Here is a 25,766-nt window from a genome sequence, read left to right as displayed (position 1 = left end):
GAATCTGAGGCGGGGAATCAGAGGCGGGGAATCAGAGGCGGGGAATCAGAGGCGGAGAATCAGAGGCGGGGAATCAGAGGCGGGGAATAAGAGGCAGGGAATCAGATGAAGGGAATCAGTTGAAGGGAATCTGAGGCAGGGAATCAGAGGCGGGGAATCAGAGGCGGGGAATCACAGGCGGGGAATCAGAGGCGGGGAATCAGAGGCTGGGAATCTGAGGCGGGGAATCAGAGGCGGGGAATCAGAGGCGGGGAATCAGAGGCAGGGAATCTGAGGCAGTGAATCTGAGGCAGGGAATCTGAGGCGGGGAATCTGAGGCGGGGAATCAGAGGCGGGGAATCAGAGGCGGGGAATCAGAGGCGGGGTATCAGAGGCGGGGAATCAGAGGCGGGGAATCAAAGGCGGAGAATCAGAGGTGGGGAATAAGAGGCAGGGAATCAGATGAAGGCAATCAGATGAAGGGAATCTGAGGCATGGAATCTGAGGCAGGGAATCTGAGGAAGGGAATCAGAGCCGGGGAATCTGAGGCAGGGAATCAGAGGCGGGGAATCAGAGGCGGGGAATCAGAGGCGGGGAATCAGAGGTGGTGAATCAGAGGCAGGGAATCAGAGGCGGGGAATTAGAGGTAGGGAATCAGATGAAGGGAATCAGATGAAGGGAATCTGAGGCACGGAATCTGATGCAGGGAATCTGAGGCGGGGAATCTGAGGCGGGGAATCAGAGGCGGGGAATCAGAGGCGGGGAATCAGAGGCAGGGAATCTGAGGCAGTGAATCTGAGGCAGGGAATCTGAGGCGTGGAATCTGAGGCAGGGAATCTGAGGCGGGGAATCTGAGGTGGGGAATCAGAGGCGGGGAATCAGAGGCGGGGAATCAGAGGCGGGGAATCAGAGGCGGGGAATCAGAGGCGGGGAATAAGAGGCAGGGAATCAGATGAAGGGAATCAGATGAAGGAATCTGAGGCAGGGAATCTGAGGCAGGGAATCTGAGGTGGGGAATCTGAGGTGGGGAATCTGAGGCGGGGAATCAGAGGCGGAGAATCAGATGCGGGGAATCAGAGGTAGGGAATCTGAGGCAGGGAATCTGAGGCAGGGAATCTGAGGCGGGGAATCAGAGGCAGGGAATCTGAGGCGGGGAATCAGAGGCAGGGAATCAGAGGCGGGGAATCAGAGGCGGTCAATCAGTTGCAGGGAATCAGAGGCGGGGAATCAGAGGTGGGGAATCAGAGGCGTGGAATCAGAGGCGGGGAATCAGAGGCGTGGAATCAGAGGCGGGGAAAGAGATGTGGGGAAACGGAGAATGAAAAGTTGCGAGGAAAGGGAGGCGGGGAACCAGAGGCGGGATTTCAGAGGTGGGGAAACAGAGGCGGGGTATTAGAGGCTGAGAGTCAGACGCGGGGTATCAGAGGCGGGGAATCAGAGGCGGCGAATAAGAGGCGGGGAATCAGAGGCGGGGAATCAGAGGCGGGGAATCTGAGGCAGGGAATCTGAGGCAGGGAAAGAGAGCTGGGGAATCTGAAGCGGGGAATCAGAGGCGGGGAATCAGAGGCGGGGAATCAGAGGCGAGGTATCAGAGATGGGGAACCAGAGGCAGGGAATCAGAGGCGTGGAATCTGAGGCGGGGAATCAGAGGCAGGAAATCAGATGAAGGGAATCAGATGAAGGGAATCTGAGGCAGGGAATCTGAGGCAGGGAATCTGAGGCAGGGAATCAGAGGCGGGGAATCAGAGGCGTGGAATCAGAGGCGGGGAATCAGAGGCGTGGAATCAGAGGCGGGGAAAGAGATGTGGGGAAACGGAGGCCGGGAAAGTTGCGCGGAAAGTGAGGCGGGGAATCAGAGGTGAGATATCAGAGGCGGGGAATCAGAGGCGGGGAATCAGAGGCTGAGAATCAGAGGCGGGGAATCAGAGGCGGGGAATCAGAGGCGGGGAATCAGAGGCGGGGAATCAGAGGCGGGGAATCAGTTGCGGGGAATCAGAGGCAAGGAATCTGAGGCAGGTAATCAGAGCCGGGGAATCTGAGGCGGGGAATCAGAGGCGGGGAATCAGAGGCGAGGTATCAGAGATGGGGAACCAGAGGCAGGGAATCAGAGGCGTGGAATCAGAGGCGGGGAATCAGAGGCAGGGAATCAGATGAAGGGAATCAGATGAAGGGAATCTGAGGCAGGGAATCTGAGGCAGGGAATCTGAGGCAGGGAATCTGAGGCAGGAAATCTGAGGTGGGGAATCTGAGACGGGGTAACTGAGGCGGGGAATCTGAGGCGGGGAATCTGAGGCAGGGAATCTGAGGCGGGGAATCAGATGCGGGGAATCAGAGGCAGGGAATCAGAGGCGGGGAATCAGAGGAGGGGAATCAGAGGCGGGGAATCAGAGGCGGGGAATCAGAGGTGGGGAATTAGAGGCAGGGAATCAGATGAAGGGAATCAGATGAAGGGAATCTGAGGCAGGGAATCTGAGGCGGGGAATTTGAGGCGGGGAATCTGAGGCGGGGAATCTGAGGCGGGGAATCAGAGGCGGGGAATCCGAGGCGGGGAATCAGAGCCGGGGAATCAGAGCCAGGGAATCAGAGCCGGGGAATCAGAAGCGGGGAATCAGAGGCAGGGAATCTGAGGCAGGGAATCTGAGGCAGGGAATCTGAGGCGGGGAATCAGAGGCGGGGAATCAGAGGCGGGGAATCAGAGGCGGAGAATCAGAGTCGGGGAATCAGAGGCGGGGAATAAGAGGCAGGGAATCAGATGAAGGGAATCAGTTGAAGGGAATCTGAGGCAGGGAATCTGAGGCAGGGAATCTGAGGCCGGGAATCAGAGCCGGGGAATCTGAGGTGGGGAATCAGAGGCGGGGAATTAGAGGCAGGGAATCTGAGGCAGGGAATCTGATGCAGGGAATCTGAGGCGGGGAATCAGATGCGGGGAATCAGAGGCGGGGACTCAGAGGCAGGGAATCTGAGGCAGGGAACCTGAGGCAGGTAATCAGATGAAGGGAATCTGCGGCAGGGAATCTGCGGCAGGGAATCTGAGGCAGGGAATCTGAGGCGGGGAATCTGAGGCGGGGAATCTGAGGCGGGGAATCTGAGGCGGGGAATCTGAGGCGGGGAATCTGAGGCAGGGAATCTGAGGCAGGGAATCAGAGGCGGGGAATCAGAGGCGGGGAATCAGAGGCGGGGAATCAGAGGCGGGGAATCAGGGGCGGGGAATCAGAGGCTGGGAATCAGAGGCGGGGAATCAGAGGCGGGGAATCAGAGTCGGGGAATCAGAGGCGGGGAATAAGAGGCAGGGAATCAGATGAAGGGAATCAGATGAAGGGAATCTGAGGCAGGGAATCTGAGGCAGGGAATCTGAGGCAGGGAATCAGAGCCGGGGAATCTGAGGCGGGGAATCAGAGGCGGGTAATCAGAGGCTGGGAATGAGAGGCGAGGAATCAGAGGCGGGGAATCAGAGGCGAGAAGTAAGAGGCAGGGATCAGATGAAGGGAATCAGATGAAGGGAATCTGAGGCAGTGAACCTGAGGCAGGGAATCAGAGCCGGGGAATCTGAGGCGGGGAATCAGAGGCCGGGAATCAGAGGCGGGGAATCAGAGGCGGGGAATCAGAGGCGCGGAATCAGATGCGGGGAATCAGAGGCAGGGAATCTGAGGCAGGGTATCTGAGGCAGGGAATCTGAGGCGGGAAATCAGAGGCGGGGAATCAGAGGCGGGGAATCAGAGGCGGGGAATCAGAGGCGGGGAATTAGAGGCGGTAAATCAGAGGCGGGGAATCAGAGGCGGGGAATAAGAGGCAGGGAATCTGATGAAGGGAATCAGTTGAAGGGAATCTGAGGCAGGGAATCTGAGGCAGGGAATCTGAGGCAGGGAATCAGAGCCGGGGAATCTGAGGTGGGGAATCAGAGGCGGGGAATTAGAGGCAGGGAATCTGAGGCAGGGAATCTGAGGCAGGGAATCTGAGGCGGGGAATCAGATGCGGGGAATCAGAGGCGGGGAATCAGAGGCAGGGAATCTGAGGCAGGGAACCTGAGGCAGGGAATCAGATGAAGGGAATCTGCGGCAGGGAATCTGCGGCAGGGAATCTGAGGCAGGGAATCTGAGGCGGGGAATCTGAGGCAGGGAATCTGAGGCGGGGAATCTGAGGCGGGGAATCTGAGGCGGGGAATCTGAGGCGGGGTATCTGAGGCAGGGAATCAGAGGCGGGAAATCAGAGGCGGGGATTCAGAGGCGGAGAATCACAGGCGGGGAATCAGAGGCGGGGAATCAGAAGCTGGGAATCAGAGGCGGGGAATCAGAGGCGGGGAATCAGAGGCGAGGAATCAGAGGCGGGGAATAAGAGGCAGGGAATCAGATGAAGGGAATCTGAGGCAGGGAATCTGAGGCAGGGAATCTGAGGCAGGGAATCAGAGCCGGGGAATCTGAGGCGGGGAATCTGAGGCGGGGTATTTGAGGAGGGGAATCTGAGGCGGGGAATCAGAGGTGGGGAATAAGAGGCAGGGAATCAGATGAAGGCAATCAGATGAAGGGAATCTGAGGCATGGAATCTGAGGCAGGGAATCTGAGGAAGGGAATCAGAGCCGGGGAATCTGAGGCGGGGAATCAGAGGCGGGGAATCAGAGGCGGGGAATCAGAGGCGGGGAATCGGAGGTGATGAATCAGAGGCAGGGAATCAGAGGCGGGGAATTAGAGGTAGGGAATCAGATGAAGGGAATCAGATGAAGGGAATCTGAGGCAGGGAATCTGAGGCAGGGAATCTGAGGCGGGGAATCTGAGGCGGGGAATCAGAGGCGGGGAATCAGAGGCGGGGAATCAGAGGCAGGGAATGTGAGGCAGTGAATCTGAGGCAGGGAATCTGAGGCGGGGAATCTGAGGCAGGGAATCTGAGGCGGGGAATCTGAGGTGGGGAATCAGAAGCGGGGAATCAGAGGCGGGGAATCAGAGGCGGGGAATCAGAGGCGGGGAATCAGAGGCGGGGAATAAGAGGCAGGGAATCAGATGAAGGGAATCAGATGAAGGGAATCTGAGGCAGGGAATCTGAGGCAGGGAATCTGAGGTGGGGAATCTGAGGTGGGGAATCTGAGGCGGGGAATCAGAGGCGGAGAATCAGATGCGGGGAATCAGAGGTAGGGAATCTGAGGCAGGGAATCTGAGGCAGGGAATCTGAGGCAGGGAATCAGAGGCAGGGAATCAGAGGCGGGGAATCAGAGGCGTGGAATCAGAGGCGGGGAATCAGAGGCGGTCAATCAGTTGCAGGGAATCAGAGGCGGGGAATCAGAGGTGGGGAATCAGAGGCGTGGAATCAGAGGCGGGGAATCAGAGGCGTGGAATCAGAGGCGGGGAAAGAGATGTGGGGAAACGGAGAATGAAAAGTTGCGAGGAAAGGGAGGCGGGGAATCAGAGGCGGGATTTCAGAGGTGGGGAAACAGAGGCGGGGAATCAGAGGCTGAGAATCAGACGCGGGGTATCAGAGGCGGGGAATCAGAGGCGGCGAATCAGAGGCGGCGAATCAGAGGCGGGGAATCAGAGGCGAGGATTCTGAGGCAGGGAATCTGAGGCAGGGAAAGAGAGCTGGGGAATCTGAAGCGGGGAATCAGAGGCGGGGAATCAGAGGCGGGGAATCAGAGGCGAGGTATCAGAGATGGGGAACCAGAGGCAGGGAATCAGAGGCGTGGAATCAGAGGTGGGGAATCAGAGGCAGGAAATCAGATGAAGGGAATCAGATGAAGGGAATCTGAGGCAGGGAATCTGAGGCAGGGAATCTGAGGCAGGGAATCTGAGGCAGGGAATCTGAGGCGGGGAATCTGAGACGGGGTATCTGAGGCGGGGAATCTGAGGTGGGGAATCTGAGGCAGGGAATCTGAGTCGGGGAATTAGATGCGGGGAATCAGAGGCAGAGAATCAGAGGCGGGGAATCAGAGGCGGGGAATCAGAGGAGGGGAATCAGAGGCGGGGAATTAGAGGCAGGGAATCAGATGAAAGGAATCAGAAGAAGGGAATCTGAGGCAGTGAATCTGAGGCGGGGAATTTGAGGCGGGGAATCTGAGGCGGGGAATCTGAGGCGGGGAATCAGAGGCGGGGAATGAGAGGCGGGGTATCAGAGGCGGGGAATCAGAGGCGGGGTATCAGAGGCGGGGAATCACAGGCGGGGAATAAGAGGCAGGGAATCAGATGAAGGGAATCAGATGAAGGGAATCTGAGGCAGTGAATCTGAGGCAAGGAATCTGAGGCAGGGAATCAGAGCCGGCAAATCAGAGGTGGGGAATCAGAGGAGGGGAATTAGAGGCAGGGAATCAGAGGCAGGGAATCTGATGCAGGGAATCTGAGGCAGGGAATCAGATGAAGGGAATCTGCGGCAGGGAATCTGCGGCATGGAATCTGAGGCAGGGAATCTGAGGCAGGGAATTAGAGGTAGGGAATCAGATGAAGGGAATCAGATGAAGGGAATCTGAGGCAGGGAATCTGAGGCAGGGAATCTGAGGCAGGGAATCTGAGGCGGGGAATCTGAGGCGGGGAATCAGAGGCGGGGCATCAGAGGCGGGGAATCAGAGGCAGGAAATCTGAGGCAGTGAATCTGAGGCAGGGAATCTCAGGCGGGGAATCTGAGGCAGGGAATCTGAGGCAGGGAATCTGAGGCGGGGAATCAGAGGCGGGGAATCAGAGGCGGGGAATCAGAGGCGGGGAATCAGAGGCGGGGAAACAGAGGCGGGGAATAAGAGGCAGGGAATCTGAGGTGGGGAATCAGATGCGGGGAATCAGAGGCAGGGAATCAGAGGCGGGGAATCAGAGGCGGGGAATCAGAGGCGGGGAATCAGAGGCAGGGAATCTGAGGCAGGGAATCTGAGGCAGGGAATCTGAGGCGGGGAATCAGAGGCGGGGAATCAGAGGCGGGGAATCAGAGGCGGAGAATCAGAGGCGGGGAATCAGAGGCGGGGAATAAGAGGCAGGGAATCAGATGAAGGGAATCAGTTGAAGGGAATCTGAGGCAGGGAATCTGAGGCAGGGAATCTGAGGCAGGGAATCAGAGCCGGGGAATCTGAGGTGGGGAATCAGAGGCGGGGAATTAGAGGCAGGGAATCTGAGGCAGGGAATCTGATGCAGGGAATCTGAGGCGGGGAATCAGATGCGGGGAATCAGAGGCGGGGACTCAGAGGCAGGGAATCTGAGGCAGGGAACCAGAGGCAGGTAATCAGATGAAGGGAATCTGCGGCAGGGAATCTGCGGCAGGGAATCTGAGGCAGGGAATCTGAGGCAGGGAATCTGAGGTGGGGAATCTGAGGCGGGGAATCTGAGGCGGGGAATCTGAGGCGGGGAATCTGAGGCAGGGAATCTGAGGCAGGGAATCAGAGGCGGGGAATCAGAGGCGGGGAATCCGAGGCGGGGAATCAGAGGCGGGGAATCAGGGGCGGGGAATCAGAGGCTGGGAATCAGAGGCGGGGCATCAGAGGCGGGGAATCAGAGGCGGGGAATCAGAGGCGGGGAATAAGAGGCAGGGAATCAGATGAAGGGAATCAGATGAAGGGAATCTGAGGCAGGGAATCTGAGGCAGGGAATCTGAGGCAGGGAATCAGAGCCGGGGAATCTGAGGCGGGGAATCAGAGGCGGGTAATCAGAGGCGGGGAATGAGAGGCGGGGAATCAGAGGCGGGGAATCAGAGGCGGGGAATAAGAGGCAGGGATCAGATTAAGGGAATCAGATGAAGGGAATCTGAGGCAGTGAACCTGAGGCAGGGAATCAGAGCCGGGGAATCTGAGGCGGGGAATCAGAGGCCGGGAATCAGAGGCGGGGAATCAGAGGCGGGGAATCAGAGCCGGGGAATCTGAGGTGGGGAATCAGAGGCGGGGAATTAGAGGCAGTGAATCTGAGGCAGGGAATCTGAGGCAGGGAATCTGAGGCGGGGAATCAGATGCGGGGAATCAGAGGCGGGGAATCAGAGGCAGGGAATCTGATGCAGGGAATCTGAGGCGGGGAATCAGATGCGGGGAATCAGAGGCGGGGACTCAGAGGCAGGGAATCTGAGGCAGGGAACCTGAGGCAGGTAATCAGATGAAGGGAATCTGCGGCAGGGAATCTGCGGCAGGGAATCTGAGGCAGGGAATCTGAGGCGGGGAATCTGAGGCGGGGAATCTGAGGCGGGGAATCTGAGGCGGGGAATCTGAGGCGGGGAATCTGAGGCAGGGAATCTGAGGCAGGGAATCAGAGGCGGGGAATCAGAGGCGGGGAATCAGAGGCGGGGAATCAGAGGCGGGGAATCAGGGGCGGGGAATCAGAGGCTGGGAATCAGAGGCGGGGAATCAGAGGCGGGGAATCAGAGTCGGGGAATCAGAGGCGGGGAATAAGAGGCAGGGAATCAGATGAAGGGAATCAGATGAAGGGAATCTGAGGCAGGGAATCTGAGGCAGGGAATCTGAGGCAGGGAATCAGAGCCGGGGAATCTGAGGCGGGGAATCAGAGGCGGGTAATCAGAGGCGGGGAATGAGAGGCGAGGAATCAGAGGCGGGGAATCAGAGGCGGGGAATAAGAGGCAGGGATCAGATGAAGGGAATCAGATGAAGGGAATCTGAGGCAGTGAACCTGAGGCAGGGAATCAGAGCCGGGGAATCTGAGGCGGGGAATCAGAGGCCGGGAATCAGAGGCGGGGAATCAGAGGCGGGGAATCAGAGGCGCGGAATCAGATGCGGGGAATCAGAGGCAGGGAATCTGAGGCAGGGTATCTGAGGCAGGGAATCTGAGGCGGGAAATCAGAGGCGGGGAATCAGAGGCGGGGAATCAGAGGCGGGGAATCAGAGGCGGGGAATTAGAGGCGGTAAATCAGAGGCGGGGAATCAGAGGCGGGGAATAAGAGGCAGGGAATCTGATGAAGGGAATCAGTTGAAGGGAATCTGAGGCAGGGAATCTGAGGCAGGGAATCTGAGGCAGGGAATCAGAGCCGGGGAATCTGAGGTGGGGAATCAGAGGCGGGGAATTAGAGGCAGGGAATCTGAGGCAGGGAATCTGAGGCAGGGAATCTGAGGCGGGGAATCAGATGCGGGGAATCAGAGGCGGGGAATCAGAGGCAGGGAATCTGAGGCAGGGAACCTGAGGCAGGGAATCAGATGAAGGGAATCTGCGGCAGGGAATCTGCGGCAGGGAATCTGAGGCAGGGAATCTGAGGCGGGGAATCTGAGGCAGGGAATCTGAGGCGGGGAATCTGAGGCGGGGAATCTGAGGCGGGGAATCTGAGGCGGGGTATCTGAGGCAGGGAATCAGAGGCGGGAAATCAGAGGCGGGGAATCAGAGGCGGGGAATCACAGGCGGGGAATCAGAGGCGGGGAATCAGAGGCTGGGAATCAGAGGCGGGGAATCAGAGGCGGGGAATCAGAGGCGGGGAATCAGAGGCGGGGAATAAGAGGCAGGGAATCAGATGAAGGGAATCTGAGGCAGGGAATCTGAGGCAGGGAATCTGAGGCAGGGAATCAGAGCCGGGGAATCTGAGGCGGGGAATCTGAGGCGGGGTATTTGAGGAGGGGAATCTGAGGCGGGGAATCAGAGGTGGGGAATAAGAGGCAGGGAATCAGATGAAGGCAATCAGATGAAGGGAATCTGAGGCATGGAATCTGAGGCAGGGAATCTGAGGAAGGGAATCAGAGCCGGGGAATCTGAGGCGGGGAATCAGAGGCGGGGAATCAGAGGCGGGGAATCAGAGGCGGGGAATCGGAGGTGATGAATCAGAGGCAGGGAATCAGAGGCGGGGAATTAGAGGTAGGGAATCAGATGAAGGGAATCAGATGAAGGGAATCTGAGGCAGGGAATCTGAGGCAGGGAATCTGAGGCGGGGAATCTGAGGCGGGGAATCAGAGGCGGGGAATCAGAGGCGGGGAATCAGAGGCAGGGAATGTGAGGCAGTGAATCTGAGGCAGGGAATCTGAGGCGGGGAATCTGAGGCAGGGAATCTGAGGCGGGGAATCTGAGGTGGGGAATCAGAAGCGGGGAATCAGAGGCGGGGAATCAGAGGCGGGGAATCAGAGGCGGGGAATCAGAGGCGGGGAATAAGAGGCAGGGAATCAGATGAAGGGAATCAGATGAAGGGAATCTGAGGCAGGGAATCTGAGGCAGGGAATCTGAGGTGGGGAATCTGAGGTGGGGAATCTGAGGCGGGGAATCAGAGGCGGAGAATCAGATGCGGGGAATCAGAGGTAGGGAATCTGAGGCAGGGAATCTGAGGCAGGGAATCTGAGGCAGGGAATCAGAGGCAGGGAATCAGAGGCGGGGAATCAGAGGCGTGGAATCAGAGGCGGGGAATCAGAGGCGGTCAATCAGTTGCAGGGAATCAGAGTCGGGCAATCAGAGGTGGGGAATCAGAGGCGTGGAATCAGAGGCGGGGAATCAGAGGCGTGGAATCAGAGGCGGGGAAAGAGATGTGGGGAAACGGAGAATGAAAAGTTGCGAGGAAAGGGAGGCGGGGAATCAGAGGCGGGATTTCAGAGGTGGGGAAACAGAGGCGGGGAATCAGAGGCTGAGAATCAGACGCGGGGTATCAGAGGCGGGGAATCAGAGGCGGCGAATCAGAGGCGGCGAATCAGAGGCGGGGAATCAGAGGCGAGGATTCTGAGGCAGGGAATCTGAGGCAGGGAAAGAGAGCTGGGGAATCTAAAACGGGGAATCAGAGGCTGGGAATCAGAGGCGGGGAATCAGAGGCGAGGTATCAGAGATGGGGAACCAGAGGCAGGGAATCAGAGGCGTGGAATCAGAGGTGGGGAATCAGAGGCAGGAAATCAGATGAAGGGAATCAGATGAAGGGAATCTGAGGCAGGGAATCTGAGGCAGGGAATCTGAGGCAGGGAATCTGAGGCAGGGAATCTGAGGCGGGGAATCTGAGACGGGGTATCTGAGGCGGGGAATCTGAGGTGGGGAATCTGAGGCAGGGAATCTGAGTCGGGGAATTAGATGCGGGGAATCAGAGGCAGAGAATCAGAGGCGGGGAATCAGAGGCGGGGAATCAGAGGAGGGGAATCAGAGGCGGGGAATTAGAGGCAGGGAATCAGATGAAAGGAATCAGAAGAAGGGAATCTGAGGCAGTGAATCTGAGGCGGGGAATTTGAGGCGGGGAATCTGAGGCGGGGAATCTGAGGCGGGGAATCAGAGGCGGGGAATGAGAGGCGGGGTATCAGAGGCGGGGAATCAGAGGCGGGGTATCAGAGGCGGGGAATCACAGGCGGGGAATAAGAGGCAGGGAATCAGATGAAGGGAATCAGATGAAGGGAATCTGAGGCAGTGAATCTGAGGCAAGGAATCTGAGGCAGGGAATCAGAGCCGGCGAATCAGAGGTGGGGAATCAAAGGCGGGGAATTAGAGGCAGGGAATCAGAGGCAGGGAATCTGATGCAGGGAATCTGAGGCAGGGAATCAGATGAAGGGAATCTGCGGCAGGGAATCTGCGGCATGGAATCTGAGGCAGGGAATCTGAGGCAGGGAATTAGAGGTAGGGAATCAGATGAAGGGAATCAGATGAAGGGAATCTGAGGCAGGGAATCTGAGGCAGGGAATCTGAGGCAGGGAATCTGAGGCGGGGAATCTGAGGCGGGGAATCAGAGGCGGGGAATCAGAGGCGTGGAATCAGAGGCAGGAAATCTGAGGCAGTGAATCTGAGGCAGGGAATCTCAGGCGGGGAATCTGAGGCAGGGAATCTGAGGCAGGGAATCTGAGGCGGGGAATCAGAGGCGGGGAATCAGAGGCGGGGAATCAGAGGCGGGGAATCAGAGGCGGGGAAACAGAGGCGGGGAATAAGAGGCAGGGAATCTGAGGTGGGGAATCAGATGCGGGGAATCAGAGGCAGGGAATCAGAGGCGGGGAATCAGAGGCGGGGAATCAGAGGCGGGGAATCAGAGGCAGGGAATCTGAGGCAGGGAATCTGAGGCAGGGAATCTGAGGCGGGGAATCAGAGGCGGGGAATCAGAGGCGGGGAATCAGAGGCGGAGAATCAGAGGCGGGGAATCAGAGGCGGGGAATAAGAGGCAGGGAATCAGATGAAGGGAATCAGTTGAAGGGAATCTGAGGCAGGGAATCTGAGGCAGGGAATCTGAGGCAGGGAATCAGAGCCGGGGAATCTGAGGTGGGGAATCAGAGGCGGGGAATTAGAGGCAGGGAATCTGAGGCAGGGAATCTGATGCAGGGAATCTGAGGCGGGGAATCAGATGCGGGGAATCAGAGGCGGGGACTCAGAGGCAGGGAATCTGAGGCAGGGAACCAGAGGCAGGTAATCAGATGAAGGGAATCTGCGGCAGGGAATCTGCGGCAGGGAATCTGAGGCAGGGAATCTGAGGCAGGGAATCTGAGGCGGGGAATCTGAGGCGGGGAATCTGAGGCGGGGAATCTGAGGCGGGGAATCTGAGGCAGGGAATCTGAGGCAGGGAATCAGAGGCGGGGAATCAGAGGCGGGGAATCAGAGGCGGGGAATCAGAGGCGGGGAATCAGGGGCGGGGAATCAGAGGCTGGGAATCAGAGGCGGGGCATCAGAGGCGGGGAATCAGAGGCGGGGAATCAGAGGCGGGGAATAAGAGGCAGGGAATCAGATGAAGGGAATCAGATGAAGGGAATCTGAGGCAGGGAATCTGAGGCAGGGAATCTGAGGCAGGGAATCAGAGCCGGGGAATCTGAGGCGGGGAATCAGAGGCGGGTAATCAGAGGCGGGGAATGAGAGGCGGGGAATCAGAGGCGGGGAATCAGAGGCGGGGAATAAGAGGCAGGGATCAGATTAAGGGAATCAGATGAAGGGAATCTGAGGCAGTGAACCTGAGGCAGGGAATCAGAGCCGGGGAATCTGAGGCGGGGAATCAGAGGCCGGGAATCAGAGGCGGGGAATCAGAGGCGGGGAATCAGAGCCGGGGAATCTGAGGTGGGGAATCAGAGGCGTGGAATTAGAGGCAGTGAATCTGAGGCAGGGAATCTGAGGCAGGGAATCTGAGGCGGGGAATCAGATGCGGGGAATCAGAGGCGGGGAATCAGAGGCAGGGAATCTGAGGCAGGGAACCTGAGGCAAGGAATCAGATGAAGGGAATCTGCGGCAGGGAATCTGCGGCAGGGAACCTGAGGCAGGGAATCTGAGGCGGGGAATCTGAGGCAGGGAATCTGTGGCGGGGAATCTGAGGCGGGGAATCTGAGGCGGGGATTCTGAGGCGGGGAATCTGAGGCAGGGAATCAGAGGCGGGGAATCAGAGGCGGGGAATCAGAGGCGGGGAATCAGAGGCGGGGAATCAGAGGCGGGGATTCAGAGGCTGGGAATCAGAGGTGGGGAATCAGAGGCGGGGAATCAGAGGCGGGGAATCAGAGGAGGGGAATAAGAGGCAGGGAATCAGATGAAGGGAATCAGATGAAGGGAATCTGAGGCAGGGAATCTGAGGCAGGGAATCTGAGGCAGGGAATCAGAGCCGGGGAATCTGAGGCAGGGAATCTGAGGCGGGGTATTTGAGGAGGGGAATCTGAGGCGGGGAATCAGAGGTGGGGAATAAGAGGCAGGGAATCAGATGAAGGCAATCAGATGAAGGGAATCTCAGGCATGGAATCTGAGGCAGGGAATCTGAGGAAGTGAATCAGAGCCAGGGAATCTGAGGCGGGGAATCAGAGGCGGGGAATCAGAGGCGGGGAATCAGAGGCGGGGAATCAGAGGTGGTGAATCAGAGGAAGGGAATCAGAGGCGGGGAATTAGAGGTAGGGAATCAGATGAAGGGAATCAGATGAAGGGAATCTGAGGCAGGGAATCTGAGGCAGGGAATCTGAGGCGGGGAATCTGAGGCGGGGAATCAGAGGCGGGGAATCAGAGGCGGGGAATCAGAGGCAGGGAATCTGAGGCAGTGAATCTGAGGCAGGGAATCTGAGGCGGGGAATCTGAGGCAGGGAATCTGAGGCGGGGAATCTGAGGTGGGGAATCAGAGGCGGGGAATCAGAGGCGGGGAATCAGAGGTGGGGAATCAGAGGCAGGGAATCAGAGGCGGGGAATAAGAGGCAGGGAATCAGATGAAGGGAATCAGATGAAGGGAATCTGAGGCAGGGAATCTGAGGCAGGGAATCTGAGGTGGGGAATCTGAGGTGGGGAATCTGAGGCAGGGAATCAGAGGCGGAGAATCAGATGCGGGGAATCAGAGGTAGGGAATCTGAGGCAGGGAATCTGAGGCAGGGAATCTGAGGAGGGGAATCAGAGGCAGGGAATCAGAGGCGGGGAATCAGAGGCGTGGAATCAGAGGCGGGGAATCAGAGGTGGGGAATCAGAGGCGGGGAATCAGAGGCGGGGAATCAGAGGCTGGGAATCAGAGGTGGGGAATCAGAGGTGGGGAATAAGAGGCAGGGAATCAGAGGCGGGGAATAAGAGGCAGGGAATCAGATGAAGGGAATCAGATGAAGGGAATCTGAGGCAGGGAATCTGAGGCAGGGAATCTGATGCAGCGAATCAGAGCCGGGGAATCTGAGGCGGGGAATCAGAGGCGGGTAATCAGAGGCGGGGAATCAGAGGCGGGGAATCAGAGGCGGGGAATCAGAGGCGGGGAATCAGAGGCAGAGAATCTGAGGTGGTGAATCTGAGGCGGGGAATCTGAGGCGGGGAATCTGAGGTGGGGAATTTGAGGAGGGGAATCTGAGGCGGGGAATCAGAGGCGGGGAATCAGAGGCGGGGAATCAGAGGCGGGGTATCAGAGGCGGTGAATCAGAGGCGGGGAATCAAAGGCGGGGAATCAGAGGTGGGCAATAAGAGGCAGGGAATCAGATGAAGGCAATCAGATGAAGGGAATCTGAGGCATGGAATCTGAGGCAGGGAATCTGAGGAAGGGAATCAGAGCCGGGGAATCTGAGGCGGGGAATCATAGGCGGGGAATCAGAGGCGGGGAATCAGAGGCGGGGAATCAGAGGTGGTGAATCAGAGGCAGGGAATCAGAGGCGGGGAATTAGAGGTAGGGAATCAGATGAAGGGAATCAGATGAAGGGAATCTGAGGCAGGGAATCTGAGGCAGGGAATCTGAGGCGGGGAATCTGAGGCGGGGAATCAGAGGCGGGGAATCAGAGGCGGGGAATCAGAGGCAGGGAATCTGAGGCAGTGAATCTGAGGCAGGGAATCTGAGGCGGGGAATCTGAGGCAGGGAATCTGAGGCTGGGAATCTGAGGTGGGGAATCAGAGGCGGGGAATCAGAGGCGGGGAATCAGAGGCGGGGAATCAGAGGCGGGGAATCAGAGGCGGGGAATAAGAGGCAGGGAATCAGATGAAGGGAATCAGATGAAGGGAATCTGAGGCAGGGAATCTGAGGCAGGGAATCTGAGGTGGGGAATCTGAGGTGGGGAATCTGAGGCGGGGAATCAGAGGCGGAGAATCAGATGCGGGGAATCAGAGGTAGGGAATCTGAGGCAGGGAATCTGAGGCTGGGAATCTGAGGCGGGGAATCAGAGGCAGGGAATCAGAGGCGGGGAATCAGAGGCGTGGAATCAGAGGCGGGGAATCAGAGGCGGTCAATCAGTTGCAGGGAATCAGAGGCGGGGAATCAGAGGTGGGGAATCAGAGGCGTGGAATCAGAGGCGGGGAATCAGAGGCGTGGAATCAGAGGCGGGGAAAGAGATGTGGGGAAACGGAGAATGAAAAGTTGCGAGGAAAGGGAGGCGGGGAATCAGAGGCGGGATTTCAGAGGTGGGGAAACAGAGGCGGGGAATCAGAGGCTGAGAATCAGATGCGGGGTATCAGAGGCGGGGAATCAGAGGCGGCGAATCAGAGGCGGGGAATCAGAGGCGGGGAATCAGAGGCGGGGAATCTGAGGCAGGGAATCTGAGGCAGGGAAAGAGAGCTGGGGAATCTGAAGCGGGGAATCAGAGGCGGGGAATCATAGGCGGGGAATCAGAGGGGAGGTATCAGAGATGGGGAACCAGAGGCAGGGAATCAGAGGCGTGGAATCAGAGGCGGGGAATCAGAGGCAGGAAATCAGATGAAGGGAATCAGATGAAGGGAATCTGAGGCAGGGAATCTGAGGCAGGGAATCTGAGGCAGGGAATCTGAGGCAGGGAATCTGAGGCGGGGAATCTGAGACGGGGTATCTGAGGCGGGGAATCTGAGGCGGGGAATCTGAGGCAGGCAATCTGAGTCGGGGAATTAGATGCGGGGAATCAGAGGCAGAGAATCAGAGGCGGGGAATCAGAGGCGGGGAATCAGAGGAGGGGAATCAGAGGCGGGGAATTAGAGGCAGGGAATCAGATGAAAGGAATCAGATGAAGGGAATCTGAGGCAGTGAATCTGAGGCGGGGAATTTGAGGCGGGGATTCTGAGGCGGGGAATGTGAGGCGGGGAATCAGAGGCGGGGAATCAGAGGCGGGTATCAGAGGCGGGGAATCAGAGGCGGGGTATCAGAGGCGGGGAATCACAGGCGGGGAATAAGATGCAGGGAATCTGAGGCAGGGAATCTGAGGCAGGGAATCTGAGGCAGGGAATCAGAGCCGGGGAATCTGAGGCGGGGAATCAGAGGCGGGTAATCAGAGGCGGGGAATGAGAGGCGAGGAATCAGAGGCGGGGAATCAGAGGCGGGGAATAAGAGGCAGGGATCAGATGAAGGGAATCAGATGAAGGGAATCTGAGGCAGTGAACCTGAGGCAGGGAATCAGAGCCGGGGAATCTGAGGCGGGGAATCAGAGGCCGGGAATCAGAGGCGGGGAATCAGAGGCGGGGAATCAGAGGCGCGGAATCAGATGCGGGGAATCAGAGGCAGGGAATCTGAGGCAGGGTATCTGAGGCAGGGAATCTGAGGCGGGAAATCAGAGGCGGGGAATCAGAGGCGGGGAATCAGAGGCGGGGAATCAGAGGCGGGGAATTAGAGGCGGTAAATCAGAGGCGGGGAATCAGAGGCGGGGAATAAGAGGCAGGGAATCTGATGAAGGGAATCAGTTGAAGGGAATCTGAGGCAGGGAATCTGAGGCAGGGAATCTGAGGCAGGGAATCAGAGCCGGGGAATCTGAGGTGGGGAATCAGAGGCGGGGAATTAGAGGCAGGGAATCTGAGGCAGGGAATCTGAGGCAGGGAATCTGAGGCGGGGAATCAGATGCGGGGAATCAGAGGCAGGGAATCAGATGCAGGGAATCTGAGGCAGGGAACCTGAGGCAGGGAATCAGATGAAGGGAATCTGCGGCAGGGAATCTGCGGCAGGGAATCTGAGGCAGGGAATCTGAGGCGGGGAATCTGAGGCAGGGAATCTGAGGCGGGGAATCTGAGGCGGGGAATCTGAGGCGGGGAATCTGAGGCAGGGAATCAGAGGCGGGGAATCAGAGGCGGGGAATCAGAGGCGGGGAATCACAGGCGGGGAATCAGAGGTGGGGAATCAGAGGCTGGGAATCAGAGGCGGGGAATCAGAGGCGGGGAATCAGAGGCGGGGAATCAGAGGCGGGGAATAAGAGGCAGGGAATCAGATGAAGGGAATCTGAGGCAGGGAATCTGAGGCAGGGAATCTGAGGCAGGGAATCAGAGCCGGGGAATCTGAGGCGGGGAATCTGAGGCGGGGTATTTGAGGAGGGGAATCTGAGGCGGGGAATCAGAGGTGGGGAATAAGAGGCAGGGAATCAGATGAAGGCAATCAGATGAAGGGAATCTGAGGCATGGAATCTGAGGCCAGGAATCTGAGGAAGGGAATCAGAGCCGGGGAATCTGAGGCGGGGAATCGGAGGCGGGGAATCAGAGGCGGGGAATCAGAGGCGGGGAATCGGAGGTGGTGAATCAGAGGCAGGGAATCAGAGGCGGGGAATTAGAGGTAGGGAATCAGATGAAGGGAATCAGATGAAGGGAATCTGAGGCAGGGAATCTGAGGCAGGGAATCTGAGGTGGGGAATCTGAGGTGGGGAATCTGAGGCGGGGAATCAGAGGCGGAGAATCAGATGCGGGGAATCAGAGGTAGGGAATCTGAGGCAGGGAATCTGAGGCAGGGAATCTGAGGCAGGGAATCAGAGGCAGGGAATCAGAGGCGGGGAATCAGAGGCGTGGAATCAGAGGCGGGGAATCAGAGGCGGTCAATCAGTTGCAGGGAATCAGAGGCGGGGAATCAGAGGTGGGGAATCAGAGGCGTGGAATCAGAGGCGGGGAATCAGAGGCGTGGAATCAGAGGCGGGGAAAGAGATGTGGGGAAACGGAGAATGAAAAGTTGCGAGGAAAGGGAGGCGGGGAATCAGAGGCGGGATTTCAGAGGTGGGGAAACAGAGGCGGGGAATCAGAGGCTGAGAATCAGACGCGGGGTATCAGAGGCGGGGAATCAGAGGCGGCGAATCAGAGGCGGGGAATCAGAGGCGGGGAATCAGAGGCGAGGAATCTGAGGCAGGGAATCTGAGGCAGGGAAAGAGAGCTGGGGAATCTGAAGCGGGGAATCAGAGGCGGGGAATCAGAGGCGGGGAATCAGAGGCGAGGTATCAGAGATGGGGAACCAGAGGCAGGGAATCAGAGGCGTGGAATCAGAGGTGGGGAATCAGAGGCAGGAAATCAGATGAAGGGAATCAGATGAAGGGAATCTGAGGCAGGGAATCTGAGGCAGGGAATCTGAGGCAGGGAATCTGAGGCAGGGAATCTGAGGCGGGGAATCTGAGACGGGGTATCTGAGGCGGGGAATCTGAGGCGGGGAATCTGAGGCAGGGAATCTGAGTCGGGGAATTAGATGCGGGGAATCAGAGGCAGAGAATCAGAGGCGGGGAATCAGAGGCGGGGAATCAGAGGAGGGGAATCAGAGGCGGGGAATTAGAGGCAGGGAATCAGATGAAAGGAATCAGAAGAAGGGAATCTGAGGCAGTGAATCTGAGGCGGGGAATTTGAGGCGGGGAATCTGAGGCGGGGAATCTGAGGCGGGGAATCAGAGGCGGGGAATGAGAGGCGGGGTATCAGAGGCGGGGAATCAGAGGCGGGGTATCAGAGGCGGGGAATCACAGGCGGGGAATAAGAGGCAGGGAATCAGATGAAGGGAATCAGATGAAGGGAATCTGAGGCAGTGAATCTGAGGCAAGGAATCTGAGGCAGGGAATCAGAGCCGGCGAATCAGAGGTGGGGAATCAGAGGCGGGGAATTAGAGGCAGGGAATCAGAGGCAGGGAATCTGATGCAGGGAATCTGAGGCAGGGAATCAGATGAAGGGAATCTGCGGCAGGGAATCTGCGGCATGGAATCTGAGGCAGGGAATCTGAGGCAGGGAATTAGAGGTAGGGAATCAGATGAAGGGAATCAGATGAAGGGAATCTGAGGCAGGGAATCTGAGGCAGGGAATCTGAGGCAGGGAATCTGAGGCGGGGAATCTGAGGCGGGGAATCAGAGGCGGGGAATCAGAGGCGGGGAATCAGAGGCAGGAAATCTGAGGCAGTGAATCTGAGGCAGGGAATCTCAGGCGGGGAATCTGAGGCAGGGAATCTGAGGCAGGGAATCTGAGGCGGGGAATCAGAGGCGTGGAATCAGAGGCGGGGAATCAGAGGCGGGGAATCAGAGGCGGGGAAACAGAGGCGGGGAATAAGAGGCAGGGAATCTGAGGTGGGGAATCAGATGCGGGGAATCAGAGGCAGGGAATCAGAGGCGGGGAATCAGAGGCGGGGAATCAGAGGCGGGGAATCAGAGGCAGGGAATCTGAGGCAGGGAATCTGAGGCAGGGAATCTGAGGCGGGGAATCAGAGGCGGGGAATCAGAGGCGGGGAATCAGAGGCGGAGAATCAGAGGCGGGGAATCAGAGGCGGGGAATAAGAGGCAGGGAATCAGATGAAGGGAATCAGTTGAAGGGAATCTGAGGCAGGGAATCAGAGGCGGGGAATCAGAGGCGGGGAATCACAGGCGGGGAATCAGAGGCGGGGAATCAGAGGCTGGGAATCTGAGGCGGGGAATCAGAGGCGGGGAATCAGAGGCGGGGAATCAGAGGCAGGGAATCTGAGGCAGTGAATCTGAGGCAGGGAATCTGAGGCGGGGAATCTGAGGCGGGGAATCAGAGGCGGGGAATCAGAGGCGGGGAATCAGAGGCGGGGTATCAGAGGCGGGGAATCAGAGGCGGGGAATCAAAGGCGGGGAATCAGAGGTGGGGAATAAGAGGCAGGGAATCAGATGAAGGCAATCAGATGAAGGGAATCTGAGGCATGGAATCTGAGGCAGGGAATCTGAGGAAGGGAATCAGAGCCGGGGAATCTGAGGCGGGGAATCAGAGGCGGGGAATCAGAGGCGGGGAATCAGAGGCGGGGAATCAGAGGTGGTGAATCAGAGGCAGGGAATCAGAGGCGGGGAATTAGAGGTAGGGAATCAGATGAAGGGAATCAGATGAAGGGAATCTGAGGCAGGGAATCTGAGGCAGGGAATCTGAGGCGGGGAATCTGAGGCGGGGAATCAGAGGCGGGGAATCAGAGGCGGGGAATCAGAGGCAGGGAATCTGAGGCAGTGAATCTGAGGCAGGGAATCTGAGGCGTGGAATCTGAGGCAGGGAATCTGAGGCGGGGAATCTGAGGTGGGGAATCAGAGGCGGGGAATCAGAGGCGGGGAATCAGAGGCGGGGAATCAGAGGCGGGGAATCAGAGGCGGGGAATAAGAGGCAGGGAATCAGATGAAGGGAATCAGATGAAGGAATCTGAGGCAGGGAATCTGAGGCAGGGAATCTGAGGTGGGGAATCTGAGGTGGGGAATCTGAGGCGGGGAATCAGAGGCGGAGAATCAGATGCGGGGAATCAGAGGTAGGGAATCTGAGGCAGGGAATCTGAGGCAGGGAATCTGAGGCGGGGAATCAGAGGCAGGGAATCTGAGGCGGGGAATCAGAGGCAGGGAATCAGAGGCGGGGAATCAGAGGCAGGGAATCAGATGCGGGGAATCAGAGGCGGTCAATCAGTTGCAGGGAATCAGAGGCGGGGAATCAGAGGTGGGGAATCAGAGGCGTGGAATCAGAGGCGGGGAATCAGAGGCGTGGAATCAGAGGCGGGGAAAGAGATGTGGGGAAACGGAGAATGAAAAGTTGCGAGGAAAGGGAGGCGGGGAACCAGAGGCGGGATTTCAGAGGTGGGGAAACAGAGGCGGGGAATTAGAGGCTGAGAGTCAGACGCGGGGTATCAGAGGCGGGGAATCAGAGGCGGCGAATAAGAGGCGGGGAATCAGAGGCGGGGAATCAGAGGCGGGGAATCTGAGGCAGGGAATCTGAGGCAGGGAAAGAGAGCTGGGGAATCTGAAGCGGGGAATCAGAGGCGGGGAATCAGAGGCGGGGAATCAGAGGCGAGGTATCAGAGATGGGGAACCAGAGGCAGGGAATCAGAGGCGTGGAATCAGAGGCGGGGAATCAGAGGCAGGAAATCAGATGAAGGGAATCAGATGAAGGGAATCTGAGGCAGGGAATCTGAGGCAGGGAATCTGAGGCAGGGAATCAGAGGCGGGGAATCAGAGGCGTGGAATCAGAGGCGGGGAATCAGAGGCGTGGAATCAGAGGCGGGGAAAGAGATGTGGGGAAACGGAGGCTGGGAAAGTTGCGCGGAAAGTGAGGCGGGGAATCAGAGGTGAGATATCAGAGGCGGGGAATCAGAGGCGGGGAATCAGAGGCTGAGAATCAGAGGCGGGGAATCAGAGGCGGGGAATCAGAGGCGGGGAATCAGAGGCGGGGAATCAGAGGCGGGGAATCAGTTGCGGGGAATCAGAGGCAAGGAATCTGAGGCAGGTAATCAGAGCCGGGGAATCTGAGGCGGGGAATCAGAGGCGGGGAATCAGAGGCGAGGTATCAGAGATGGGGAACCAGAGGCAGGGAATCAGAGGCGTGGAATCAGAGGCGGGGAATCAGAGGCAGGGAATCAGATGAAGGGAATCAGATGAAGGGAATCTGAGGCAGGGAATCTGAGGCAGGGAATCTGAGGCAGGGAATCTGAGGCAGGAAATCTGAGGTGGGGAATCTGAGACGGGGTAACTGAGGCGGGGAATCTGAGGCGGGGAATCTGAGGCAGGGAATCTGAGGCGGGGAATCAGATGCGGGGAATCAGAGGCAGGGAATCAGAGGCGGGGAATCAGAGGAGGGGAATCAGAGGCGGGGAATCAGAGGCGGGGAATCAGAGGTGGGGAATTAGAGGCAGGGAATCAGATGAAGGGAATCAGATGAAGGGAATCTGAGGCAGGGAATCTGAGGCGGGGAATTTGAGGCGGGGAATCTGAGGCGGGGAATCTGAGGCGGGGAATCAGAGGCGGGGAATCCGAGGCGGGGAATCAGAGCCGGGGAATCAGAGCCAGGGAATCAGAGCCGGGGAATCAGAAGCGGGGAATCAGAGGCAGGGAATCTGAGGCAGGGAATCTGAGGCAGGGAATCTGAGGCGCGGAATCAGAGGCGGGGAATCAGAGGCGGGGAATCAGAGGCGGAGAATCAGAGTCGGGGAATCAGAGGCGAGGAATAAGAGGCAGGGAATCAGATGAAGGGAATCAGTTGAAGGGAATCTGAGGCAGGGAATCTGAGGCAGGGAATCTGAGGCAGGGAATCAGAGCCGGGGAATCTGAGGTGGGGAATCAGAGGCGGGGAATTAGAGGCAGGGAATCTGAGGCAGGGAATCTGATGCAGGGAATCTGAGGCGGGGAATCAGATGCGGGGAATCAGAGGCGGGGACTCAGAGGCAGGGAATCTGAGGCAGGGAACCTGAGGCAGGTAATCAGATGAAGGGAATCTGCGGCAGGGAATCTGCGGCAGGGAATCTGAGGCAGGGAATCTGAGGCGGGGAATCTGAGGCGGGGAATCTGAGGCGGGGAATCTGAGGCGGGGAATCTGAGGCGGGGAATCTGAGGCAGGGAATCTGAGGCAGGGAATCAGAGGCGGGGAATCAGAGGCGGGGAATCAGAGGCGGGCAATCAGAGGCGGGGAATCAGGGGCGGGGAATCAGAGGCTGGGAATCAGAGGCGGGGAATCAGAGGCGGGGAATCAGAGTCGGGGAATCAGAGGCGGGGAATAAGAGGCAGGGAATCAGATGAAGGGAATCAGATGAAGGGAATCTGAGGCAGGGAATCTGAGGCAGGGAATCTGAGGCAGGGAATCAGAGCCGGGGAATCTGAGGCGGGGAATCAGAGGCGGGTAATCAGAGGCGGGGAATGAGAGGCGAGGAATCAGAGGCGGGGAATCAGAGGCGGGGAATAAGAGGCAGGGATCAGATGAAGGGAATCAGATGAAGGGAATCTGAGGCAGTGAACCTGAGGCAGGGAATCAGAGCCGGGGAATCTGAGGCGGGGAATCAGAGGCCGGGAATCAGAGGCGGGGAATCAGAGGCGGGGAATCAGAGGCGCGGAATCAGATGCGGGGAATCAGAGGCAGGGAATCTGAGGCAGGGTATCTGAGGCAGGGAATCTGAGGTGGGAAATCAGAGGCGGGGAATCAGAGGCGGGGAATCAGAGGCGGGGAATCAGAGGCGGGGAATTAGAGGCGGTAAATCAGAGGCGGGGAATCAGAGGCGGGGAATAAGAGGCAGGGAATCTGATGAAGGGAATCAGTTGAAGGGAATCTGAGGCAGGGAATCTGAGGCAGTGAATCTGAGGCAGGGAATCTGAGGCGGGGAATCTGAGGCGGGGAATCAGAGGCGGGGAATCAGAGGCGGGGAATCAGAGGCGGGGTATCAGAGGCTGGGAATCAGAGGCGGGGAATCAAAGGCGGGGAATCAGAGGTGGGGAATAAGAGGCAGGGAATCAGATGAAGGCAATCAGATGAAGGGAATCTGAGGCATGGAATCTGAGGCAGGGAATCTGAGGAAGGGAATCAGAGCCGGGGAATCTGAGGCGGGGAATCAGAGGCGGGGAATCAGAGGTGGGGAATCAGAGGCGGGGAATCAGAGGTGGTGAATCAGAGGCAGGGAATCAGAGGCGGGGAATTAGAGGTAGGGAATCAGATGAAGGGAATCAGATGAAGGGAATCTGAGGCAGGGAATCTGAGGCAGGGAATCTGAGGCGGGGAATCTGAGGCGGGGAATCAGAGGCGGGGAATCAGAGGCGGGGAATCAGAGGCAGGGAATCTGAGGCAGTGAATCTGAGGCAGGGAATCTGAGGCGTGGAATCTGAGGCAGGGAATCTGAGGCGGGGAATCTGAGGTGGGGAATCAGAGGCGGGGAATCAGAGGCGGGGAATCAGAGGCGGGGAATCAGAGGCGGGGAATCAGAGGCGGGGAATAAGAGGCAGGGAATCAGATGAAGGGAATCAGATGAAGGAATCTGAGGCAGGGAATCTGAGGCAGGGAATCTGAGGTGGGGAATCTGAGGTGGGGAATCTGAGGTGGGGAATCAGAGGCGGAGAATCAGATGCGGGGAATCAGAGGTAGGGAATCTGAGGCAGGGAATCTGAGGCAGGGAATCTGAGGCGGGGAATCAGAGGCAGGGAATCTGAGGCGGGGAATCAGAGGCAGGGAATCAGAGGCGGGGAATCAGAGGCAGGGAATCAGAGGCGGGGAATCAGAGGCGGTCAATCAGTTGCAGGGAATCAGAGGCGGGGAATCAGAGGTGGGGAATCAGAGGCGTGGAATCAGAGGCGGGGAATCAGAGGCGTGGAATCAGAGGCGGGGAAAGAGATGTGGGGAAACGGAGAATGAAAAGTTGCGAGGAAAGTGAGGCGGGGAACCAGAGGCGGGATTTCAGAGGTGGGGAAACAGAGGCGGGGAATTAGAGGCTGAGAGTCAGACGCGGGGTATCAGAGGCGGGGAATCAGAGGCGGCGAATAAGAGGCGGGGAATCAGAGGCGGGGAATCAGAGGCGGGGAATCTGAGGCAGGGAATCTGAGGCAGGGAAAGAGAGCTGGGGAATCTGAAGCGGGGAATCAGAGGCGGGGAATCAGAGGCGGGGAATCAGAGGCGAGGTATCAGAGATGGGGAACCAGAGGCAGGGAATCAGAGGCGTGGAATCAGAGGCGGGGAATCAGAGGCAGGAAATCAGATGAAGGGAATCAGATGAAGGGAATCTGAGGCAGGGAATCTGAGGCAGGGAATCTGAGGCAGGGAATCAGAGGCGGGGAATCAGAGGCGTGGAATCAGAGGCGGGGAATCAGAGGCGTGGAATCAGAGGCGGGGAAAGAGATGTGGGGAAACGGAGGCTGGGAAAGTTGCGCGGAAAGTGAGGCGGGGAATCAGAGGTGAGATATCAGAGGCGGGGAATCAGAGGCGGGGAATCAGAGGCTGAGAATCAGAGGCGGGGAATCAGAGGCGGGGAATCAGAGGCGGGGAATCAGAGGCGGGGAATCAGAGGCGGGGAATCAGTTGCGGGGAATCAGAGGCAAGGAATCTGAGGCAGGTAATCAGAGCCGGGGAATCTGAGGCGGGGAATCAGAGGCGGGGAATCAGAGGCGAGGTATCAGAGATGGGGAACCAGAGGCAGGGAATCAGAGGCGTGGAATCAGAGGCGGGGAATCAGAGGCAGGGAATCAGATGAAGGGAATCAGATGAAGGGAATCTGAGGCAGGGAATCTGAGGCAGGGAATCTGAGGCAGGGAATCTGAGGCAGGAAATCTGAGGTGGGGAATCTGAGACGGGGTAACTGAGGCGGGGAATCTGAGGCGGGGAATCTGAGGCAGGGAATCTGAGGCGGGGAATCAGATGCGGGGAATCAGAGGCAGGGAATCAGAGGCGGGGAATCAGAGGAGGGGAATCAGAGGCGGGGAATCAGAGGCGGGGAATCAGAGGTGGGGAATTAGAGGCAGGGAATCAGATGAAGGGAATCAGATGAAGGGAATCTGAGGCAGGGAATCTGAGGCGGGGAATTTGAGGCGGGGAATCTGAGGCGGGGAATCTGAGGCGGGGAATCAGAGGCGGGGAATCCGAGGCGGGGAATCAGAGCCGGGGAATCAGAGCCAGGGAATCAGAGCCGGGGAATCAGAAGCGGGG

The sequence above is a fragment of the Narcine bancroftii genome, unplaced genomic scaffold, assembly GCF_036971445.1.
Source record: "Narcine bancroftii isolate sNarBan1 unplaced genomic scaffold, sNarBan1.hap1 Scaffold_160, whole genome shotgun sequence".
Classification (NCBI taxonomy): domain Eukaryota; kingdom Metazoa; phylum Chordata; class Chondrichthyes; order Torpediniformes; family Narcinidae; genus Narcine; species Narcine bancroftii.
Note: the sequence above shows the minus strand (reverse complement) of the source record.